We start from the raw sequence: 9,918 nt of genomic DNA, 5'->3' as shown, positions 1-9,918 counted from the left end.
TTAATATTATTTTTTAAACTTTTATTTTTTTGGATTAGTGTTCTACATTCTATTTTATATTTATTATTTTATAATTATTTTACTTTATCTCACTTTTTCCTTTTTGCCAACCTTTTCTTCCTCACTTCTGCCTTTTTCATCTAGTTTCTCTTCTTCTATTCCTATTAGTTTTTCTCTCTCCTTTCTTTTTACTCCTTGTTAAAAATCGATCTTCTTTATCTGCTTTATTGATGAATTACTATTATAGTAGACTGTTGGCTAATTCATATATCTAATTTCTGCTCCAAGTCTATGCACCCTTCTCTCTTCTCTTTCCTCGGTAGCCAATTTTTTTTTCTTGTTGTTGTTTCATTATTTGTTTTTATTTTATACTTTTGTTTTTCCTCTCCTCACTTACTCTTTTCTTCTACTAACACCTTAATTAGTTTCACTCACCAAACTCAGGCCTATATACTTTCTACTCTTTTCTTCTTTTCCAAAAAAAGATTAATATAAAGATAGATTAAAGGAAGGGGAAATTTTACATATGTATATATATTTATATATGCTTATCTAATTATTTTTTTAAACTTTTTTTTATTGAGTATTTTGTTTTTTACTTTTCTTCTTATACACTTATTCTCTTTCTACCTCCTCTATACTGAATCATGGTAATTCCCCCACTCATTAAATTCCTTTACCTTACCTTCTAGAAGTAAGCTCTGCCTCTTCAGATTCAGTTGCACCCTTTTTTTCTGGGTATTTGTTGTTTGAATTTTTTTGTTTATCTGTTGATTTTGTGGAGTTTTCTCCCCATATACATGTACTTTTCCCCATCTTTTTTCTTATCTCTCTTACCTTATTTCTTTTGTCAATAACATTTTTGCGATCTCTTTTCTCCCCTAATTCTCTTTCCTCTGATGGTCACCTTTATCTGGGGTTATCAGTGATGTGAATACATTTGTATTTTTTTCCCTCTGTGTCATGTCTTGTCATGTTGTATATTCTGCCTTTTGGTCAAAATGATAGAGTGAGCCACAAAACCAGACACCCTGAGAGGAGCAAAAGTTGGCAAAGAAACAGCTCCCATATGAAAAAAAAAAAAAAAAAAAAAGAATAAGAATCACCAGAAAAGGAAGTAAATGAAATGGAGGAAATAAATTTGTCAGAGAAAGAATCTAGAGCAATGGTCATAAGGACATTGAAAAGGATGGAACACAAATTCAACATGTTTAAGTCAAGAGGAAATGAAGAAGAACCAAAAGAAATAAAGAATGACATAGCTTCAATAAAGAACAAAATAGAAAACATCAACAGTAGACTAGACGAAGCTGAGGACTGCCTCAAGGAGCTAGGAGACAAGGTAGGAAAAAACATCGAAGCACAGCAGCAACTGGAGAAAGAAAATTTAAAAAGCAGGAGGAGAGTCTAAGGGAGCCACACTGAAGAATAGAAGAACCGAAGGACCTTCACTACTGCAATTTTTTTTTTTTCGTTTTTCACCTTTTAACTAAGAAACCAATTTTTTCTTTTTCTTTTTCTTTTCTTTTTTTTTTCTTCTTCTTTTTCCATCAACTGATTTTACCCTTTTAATTACTACCTTCTTATTTTTAACCAGTATTATTACTGCTACCATTTTACCATTTTTTAAAGTGCCATTTTATTTTCTCTTTATTTTATTTTGGGATTAGTGTTCTCCATTCTATTTTCATCGTTATATTATTGGTTGTTTCTAGTTTGCATTCATATCCAGGGAGCTGTTGCTGGAATTTGTTGGGATTAATGGCTGTTCTATAGGAGTATTCTCCTCATATAAAAAGTCTCTTCCCCTCTTCCACTTCATTCTCTCTTTTCGCTCTATTTTTTTCTTTTCTTTTCTTTTCTTTTCTTTTCTTTTCTTTTCTTTTCTTTTCTCGCTTTTATTTCCCCCCCTCCTTTTTCCCAATTTTATTTTTGCACTCCTTTTTTTGGTCCCTACTTTTCTTTTCTTTTTTCTCTTTTATCTTTTTCTCTTCCTTCTTCCTTATCCCCTAATTCTCTTAATTTGGGTGGTCACCTTTATTTGGGGTTACTAATATCGTGAATATATTTGTGTATAGTGCCTGGTACGTGGTGCCTTGTTGTGTTGTATTTTGTGCCTTTAAATCAACGCAGCAGATCCAAGCAACAGCAACCTCCTGAACACCACATCCTCTGCTGAGGAACAGCAGCTGTACGTGAAACCTCGCCCCACCAGCCAGAAGAGCCACCACAGCTGTGAACAGCACCCACCAGAGGAGCTGCTGCCAACTGAAGAGCAGCTGCTACCGCAACCGCCCGAAGAGCAACCACAGACCCAAGGAGTCACTGCCACCAAGGGAGCAACCACTGAACGACTCAACATCTAGATATGTCAGTGAGATCAAACATGGGTAGACAATTATAGAACCCAAACAAACCAGATACCTGCTTTCAGCAGCAGAGGCCTCAGAGCTGGAGCCAAGCCTCAGAGCTAAAGCTGGCCCAGAATAAAAAAAAAAAGAAAAAGAAAAAAAGGAGCAGTTGGGAGCTTCAGTCACCCGCCAGCCTGAAAACAGCCCTCAGCCCCTCACCCAGACTGGCCAGGCACCCCAGTGGGGACCCCCACCCTGAAGGGTGTGTGACTAGCTGCAAACAGCCATCATCCCCTAACCCAGGCTGGCCAGGCATCCCAGTGGGGAACCCCACCCTGATCCAGGACACCCTTCAGGGCAAACCAGCCGGCCCCCACCCATGCTCCAGGCCTCTATCCTATATAGTAAAAGGGTAATATGCCTCCCAGCACCGGAATCAGCAGAGCCGCAAGGTCTCCTGGCACCGGGATCAGCATGACACGGGGCAGCAACCAAACCCCCTGATCGCCCTGTGGCTCTGTGTGTGACAGGGAGCGGGGCCACAACCTCCCTATCCTCCCTGCTCTGTTCATGACAGGGGAAGGCACCCCAACCGCCTGATTAGCCCTGCTCTGTGCCTGATAGGGGGGAGCTCCCCAACCCCCTGATTGTCCTGCGGCACTGTGTGTGACAGGGTGCAGTGCCCCAACCCCCTGATCGGCCCTGCTCTGTGTGTGACAGGGTGCGGTGCCCCAACACCCCCCATGGGCCCTGCTCTGTGTGTGACGGGGTAGAGCCATAACCTCCCCATCGGCCCTGCCCTGAGTGTGACAGTGGCGGTGCCCCAACCCCCTGATCGGCCCTGCCCTGTGGGTGACAGTGGATGGTGCCCCAACTTCCCTATCGGCCCTACTCTGTGAGTGACAGGGGGAACTCCTCAACCCCCTGATCATCCCTGCTCTGTGCGTGAAAGGGGGGAGCTTCCCAACCCCCCTGATGGGCCCTGCTCTGTGTGTGACAAGGGGCAGTGCCCCAACCCCCTGATTGGCCCTGCTCTGTGGGTGACAGGGGGTGGCACCAAAACCTCCCTATCAACCCTGCCTTGAGTATGACAGGGGGCGGTGCCCCAACCCCCCAATCGGCCCTACCCTGAGCATGACTGAGGGTGGCATTGCAACCTCCCGATCCGCCCTGCTCTGTGCATGACAGGGGCGGTGCCCCAACTCCCCAATCAACCCTGTTCTGAGCCCGACCAGGGGCTGCACCTAGGGATTGGACCTGCCATCTGCCACCCGGGAGCAGGCCTAAGCCAGCAGGTCGTTATCTCCCAAGGGGTCCCAGATTGCGAGAGGGCACAGGCCAGGCTGAGGGACCCCCTCTCCCCCCCCCGACTACACAAATTTTTGTGCATCGGGCCTTTAGCCCTATATAATAAAAGGGTAATATGCAAATTGACCCTAATGGCAGAATGACAGGGAATGACTGGTCACTATGACATACACTGACCACCAGGGGGCAGATGCTCAATGCAGGAGCTGTCCCCTGGTGATCAGTGCACTCCCTCAGGGGGAGCTCTACTCAGCCACAAGCCAGGCTGATGGCTGCCAGTACAGCAGTTTTGGTGGGAGCCTCTCCCACCTCCTTAGCAGCGCTAAGGATGTCCGACTGCAGCTTAGACCTGCTCCCTGCTGGCAAGTGGACATTCTCCAAGGGCTCCTGGGCTGTCAGAGGGATGTCTGACTGCCAGCTTAGGCCCAATTCCCCGGGGAGCGGGCCTGAGCCAGCAAGTGGTCTTCCCCCAAGGGGTCCTAGACTGCAAGAAGGCACAGGCCAGGCTGGGGGACCCCCCTCCCCCAAAGGGCACAAATTTTTGTGCAATGGGCCTCTAGTCTACATATATAAAAGTATAATATGCAAATTGACTGAATGGCAGAACAACCAGAATGACTTCTCAACCAGTCTCCATGAGGCACACTGACCACCTCTTGGTCCCTCCCTCTGGCTAGCAGGCTCAGATCCCCTAATGGCGAACAGGGAACCCGGGGTGGGTGGTGGTGGGGAGTGGGGCCAGCTGCCAGCAGCCAGGGAAGATGACCCTGATCTCACGCCAGGCCTAGGGACTGTACTACACATGAATTTTGTGTGCTGGGCCTCTAGTTATCATATAAAGATTAACAGCCTTGTTGCCCAAACAAGGAAGTCCCAGAAGAGCCCACTGCCAGCACACATTGCCTATAATCTGTAACCATTATACTCATTCTTAATTTCTATGGCATAGGTCCCCATGTAATCTTTGTCCTACTCAATATAAGCAGCTGGTTTATGCAGGGGTTAGGGGGGAGCATGGGAGGAGGGTATTGCAGAGCAGATTTTCCTGGATGACCTGCTGTTCTCCCATACTGCCGGCATTAATGCAATAAAAACTCATATATGATTCAACACTACCTCTGCTTAATTGGCTGAAGTAGTGACAGGCAACCAGGACCCATTAGTTGTCTGGTTTCATAATCTGGTAACCCATGTGGGACCACAAGCTGGGGGAGTCCTGTAGGGGAAGTACAAGGGATCCCACTTGCTTCTTGAACTAGGGTTCCTGAGGCTGAGGTTTGGAATTTTTATTTGTAGTGCTACCAAGAATTTTCCTGTTTCATGTCCCAGCAACTGCCTCAACAATTACCATTGATTCACCTAAGATCTAAGTTGATTCAAGCATTTTTGTATGACAGGAGAAGCGTTTGCTGTCTCTCACCTGGGCTTCTTTGTTAGGCATTAGGTGCATTTATTGTGTATGGCAAGGGAGGCATTTACTATGCTAGTACTGCCTCTTGTCTTGTGGAGCCTGATCAGCTCCAGGTGGCAAGAAACCTCCAGTGGTCCTTGCCTAATCTCCAAGCACTTGGTCTGACTTGTTTTGGGACAAGAGATATGGCTCTGCTTCAGTTTTTTCTCTGAAATGAAGGGCAGTCTGAGGTTTCAGTGGCTGGGCAAACAAGGAGAATGGTGTGAAGCTCTTGTCTGTGGGTTTTGTGTACCTATAAATATTTATATGAGTGTTTCTGCTGAATGTTGTTTTGTGTCTCTTTATTGTTGGGTTTGATTTGTTTAAAGATGTGTCATCTCCCACTTTGCTGAGGGCCCTAGCTGCTTATTGCCAGCTGAACCCATGGCAGGGATGGCAGAAACTTCTCAGCAGCTACTGAGAGTTTTTAATCTTGGGTACCTCCCTGCTCTTCCTCTCAAGGCATCAGCTGCCCCAAATGATTAGCTAGTGAGAGTTTTCTGTCTGTAATGCAACTTTGGTTACAGATGTTCTTGGCTTGCTTTCATATCTTTTGGGGACTTAGTTCACTCCTCACCATTTTATGAAAACAGGAGATCCTCTGTCTCTGCTATTTGGGCTTTGGCCACTCAGACCACAGGTCATGTGCTGGGCTGGGTTAGTGTGAGATAAGATTCTAAGGCTAATGTCCCAGTCATCCTTTTAGGAGTACTCATTTATTTACTTTAGGGGTTGCTTTTATTTCTGTTTTGAAATAGGGTAAGATCTCTAAATACCCAAGATTTCATGTTGTTCCATTTTATTCAGAAAGAAAAATATGCAAAATAAACCTTTTAAAGTCCCCAAGTTTTTCTCCTAGAGGGCAGACTGCAGAAGTGGCACTGGAAGGCCACTCCCACTTTGTAAAGAAAAAGAAAATAGTAAAAGTATTTGTTAACTTAAAACTTTGGAATTTTGCTGGGTTAAACAGTAAAAATTATTCAATATCCAGGCATTTTGAAATAACAGGATACTTGAAATATTAATTAATCTGAGTTTGCCTACTTTTGGCTTCTTATTATAGAGAATCAAGAGGATAGATTTTAATCTCTTAATAAATATGTCTTCTATTTTATTTGAAATGTATCTTTTAAAATGTGAGTGTATTGCAACTCTGAGAAATGTTTGTTACTTACTTGTCACTTAAAAATTAAGGTTTCTAAGAGTTAAGAATTCTAAATAATTAGAAAGAAATTGTATAGTTTGGTAATAGGAGGCATGAAGTGTGGAGATGCATTTGGAAGACAACATGAAAGTGAGTTGTTCTAAAGCTGTTTTTTTTCTGAATGGGTAAGAGGGTTTGTGAAAGTTGTAGAAAGGTTGTGAAGAGAAATCTTAAAAGGAAAATTATAGGTAATCTGAATTAACAAATTTAATTAGATTAATAAATCATAAGAAACCTAGGACAGAATTTGTTGAGTCCTTACCCAGTCTGCTAAAATGGAAAATACCTTTCCTGTATTTGCCAACAGGCAAAAGTTCTAAAAATTATTAAAATTGTTATGTATTATATTATATTAATTAGGTATTTTATTACTTAAAAAAGCCATCTACTTAATTGTGATAACTGAAGGTTTACTAGCTCATGTTTGTGTTTAATACCCTTTTGTCATTTTGAATAGATAAATAGTCTAATACTGTTTCAGAATAAAAATAATGATATATATTCTTTTGGTAATGTAAATTTGACAATCTTCTCAGGGCTTGAACTTTAAGAAACTTTTTCTTGCCCTTGAATTGGCTTTAGGTTATGTCAATAGGCTGTGAAATGACTCAGGGATTTGTTTTCTCTCCTTATGATCCAAAATTTTATACTTAAGTTTCATTGGAAATTTTGTCAAATAAAGAAATAACAACTATATTTTATTTATGTATGCATATTATAAAATGGGTGCTCTAAAAATCTCTCAGAGTCTATACATTCTAATACAATTAATTTATAGCTCTAATTATTGTTCTGGAATATTGTGTTTTGTAAAAAGGGCGGGATTCCATGTCAATTGCATTAAAATCAATCCATAACGGTGTCATTTAAAATTTCTTCTTGTTATTTAGAGATAGTCACTGTTTTGTTATAATGCATTTGCAAAAATGTTACATCTTCTGAGGGATCCATGGAAAGGACTCTGACTTATTTTAAATTACATATCCCTAAGAATAAAATTTTGGAGCATCCCCTTTCAAATGGATGAAAATTATTACAACTCTACAGAGTACATGGATTTATAGAAGCACTGGCAAGAAAACACAAGAGAAACAAAAATTAATTATATGACTGAATAAACTGAATATAGTTTTTGTAACTTTTTTTGTAACTAGTGCTGATTTATAATCCTTTTTTTCCAATATAAGAATACATTTTTAAGGCAATTTAGTAAATTATATATATTTCCTCCTACCATATCCCTCCATAATTTGGCAATTCTTAGAGAGTAAATCATGGCAATACTTTCTTTGCATAAATTCAATAACACCACTTTCCAATTATGGTTTACTTTACCAAGACTTTGACAGGTATGTCATGCCTAAGAGAGAGACTTGCCTGGACTGAGAATGTCACCAGAAAGCCTTAAGAAGCCAATAAGAGCCCCTGGGAGAAAGCCTAGTATCTTATTCAATCACATGGTTTATGGCAGTTTTTCCAGGTAAGGAAGGAAAGCTCCTTTCCTGAAGGTTGGCAAGGAAGGAACCTCAATACATCATTGGGGACCTTACGTATTTGAGGAATTCACCCAGGTATACAGTTATTGCAGGAAAACCTGATGGCAGCTAGGTGGCTGAGCTTCTCTGTCCTGAGAGGTTAATAAAAGCTCAATCATGAGATTCCAGTGAAACAGACTTTTAAAAGCCTATATAATCAACTGATAGTCTTATTGTATTCATGCAAACCATCAGGCCAAATTGTAACTAGTATTAATACAGTAAACAAATTCATCTTAATTTGGCTCTTTAATAAAAATGAGGGTAGTGCTCACTTCAGCTGCACATATACTAAAATTGGAATGATACAGAGAAGATTAGCATGGCCCCTGCGCAAGGATGACATGCAAATTCGTGAAGCATTCCATATTTTGAAAAAAAATAAAATAAAATAAAAATGAGGGTAATTTTAGGGGGAAAGTTTTGTTTCAATAGATTCCATAACACACAATTGTGAATATTATACTCTAATTCAATTAACTGTCTTCAAAATTTTTTTGCTGTTCTAACTTTTGCTTCAATAATACAAAAATTTATACTTAAGTTTGTCTCCCACAGGTTACAAGCCCTACTCGAACTCAGGGAATACCACCTCTAGACACCATTGCCACCTTCTTCCATGCCCAGCACTCTTTGTCCCTCTGATAGGGAGCAATGATTCTTGGATCTGATGGAAACTTCATCCCTCCTCAGCATGAAGCAGCTACAGAAGTGACCATGCACCCCTTTTCTTTGAAATAATTCAGGCCAAGATCCTTGAGGAGGTGATGTGGTAAGCAGTTTGATAGACATGAGTAGAGCAAGGACCATGGGCCAGGTCTGCTACATCCCTGAGAAGCAGGAGACAGAGTTCTACTCAAAACATGGGAGGTAGAATGACGGATGATCAGAGAAAAAGATGGATAGGACTCTGAGATGTGCTTCTCACCACTCCAACTGCTCTGAAGCTAGCAATGAGGATCAGACCTTTACATCTTGCCTAGTAGGAATTGGGACACCTATTGCTAATATATAAATTATTCTATTCATTTTGGGAAGAAAGTTACAGATAGGGACCTTTATAATTGGGACCCACTGTCTGGGAAAAGGATGTAGAGATATTTTCACTAAAGGTTACTGGAGTAACTTCCTGTAGTGAATGTCTGACATTTACTGGGTGTTTTATATTATTGTTCAGTGTCTAATAACTGCAATATGAATTTCCCTGAAAATTTCACCCTCCCTTATAGTAATGGGCATAATAAGCTTCTTCCTTTCTTTCTTTCTGAATGGGTAAGAGGGTTTGTGAAAGTTGTATGACAGGAGAAGCAAAAAGAAAGAAGGGGAGAGTGGCCCAGTCTTTCTTTCTTTCTTTCTTTCTTTCTTTCTTTCTTTCTTTCTTTCTTTCTTTCTTTCTTTCTTTCTTTCTTTCTTTCTTTCTTTCTTTCTTTCTTTCTTTCTTTCTTTCTTCTCTAACTTTTTAAAAATTTTTTATTGATTAAGGTATTACAAATGTGTCTTTATCACCCCATTGTCTCCTCATCCCCCCAGTCTTGCCCTCACCCTCACTCCCTGTTGTCTCAGTCCATCGCTTATGCTTATATGCATGCATACAAGTCCTTTGGTTGATCTCTCCCCCTTACCCCCACCCTCCCCTACCTTCTCTCTGAGGTTTGAGCATCTGATCAATGCTTCTCTGTTTCTAGATCTGTTTTTGTTCTTCAGTTTATGTTGTTCATTATAGTCCACAAATGAATGAGATCATGTGATATTTATCTTTCTCTGACTGACTTATTTCACTTAGCATAATGCTCTCCAGCTCCATCCATGCTATTACAAATGGAAGGATGCTGGGGTCCAGCCCCAGCAGGTCCAGGGGTCCCCAAAGTTGTGGACGGAGTCGGCAAAGAAGGAATGACACTGAGACAGCGTTCAGTTGACCAGCAGCCTAGCCAGGAGCTCTAGCCAGGATCTCCAGCCAAGTTCTGGTGTTTATTGTCTTCTTACATCTGTATTTATACCAGTTGATTTTAATCCTGTCAATTTCTATTGCAAAGGTTAGGGTGTTTCTTATCTCCATTCCAGGGAGTA

General features: G+C 41.2%; 1 non-coding gene across 1 annotated transcript; it reads left to right on the top strand.

The window, feature by feature from the left end:
• The first annotated feature begins 8,115 nt into the window (after positions 1 to 8,115).
• Positions 8,116 to 8,222, top strand: LOC132223577 (U6 spliceosomal RNA). Its single transcript, XR_009450493.1, has one exon. It is a non-coding gene; the product is annotated as a U6 spliceosomal RNA (small nuclear RNA).
• Positions 8,223 to 9,918: the final 1,696 nt, after the last annotated feature.

The sequence above is a fragment of the Myotis daubentonii genome, chromosome 1 (genome assembly GCF_963259705.1).
Source record: "Myotis daubentonii chromosome 1, mMyoDau2.1, whole genome shotgun sequence".
Lineage (NCBI taxonomy): Eukaryota > Metazoa > Chordata > Mammalia > Chiroptera > Vespertilionidae > Myotis > Myotis daubentonii.
This window is presented reverse-complemented; position numbering and strand designations above follow the sequence as displayed.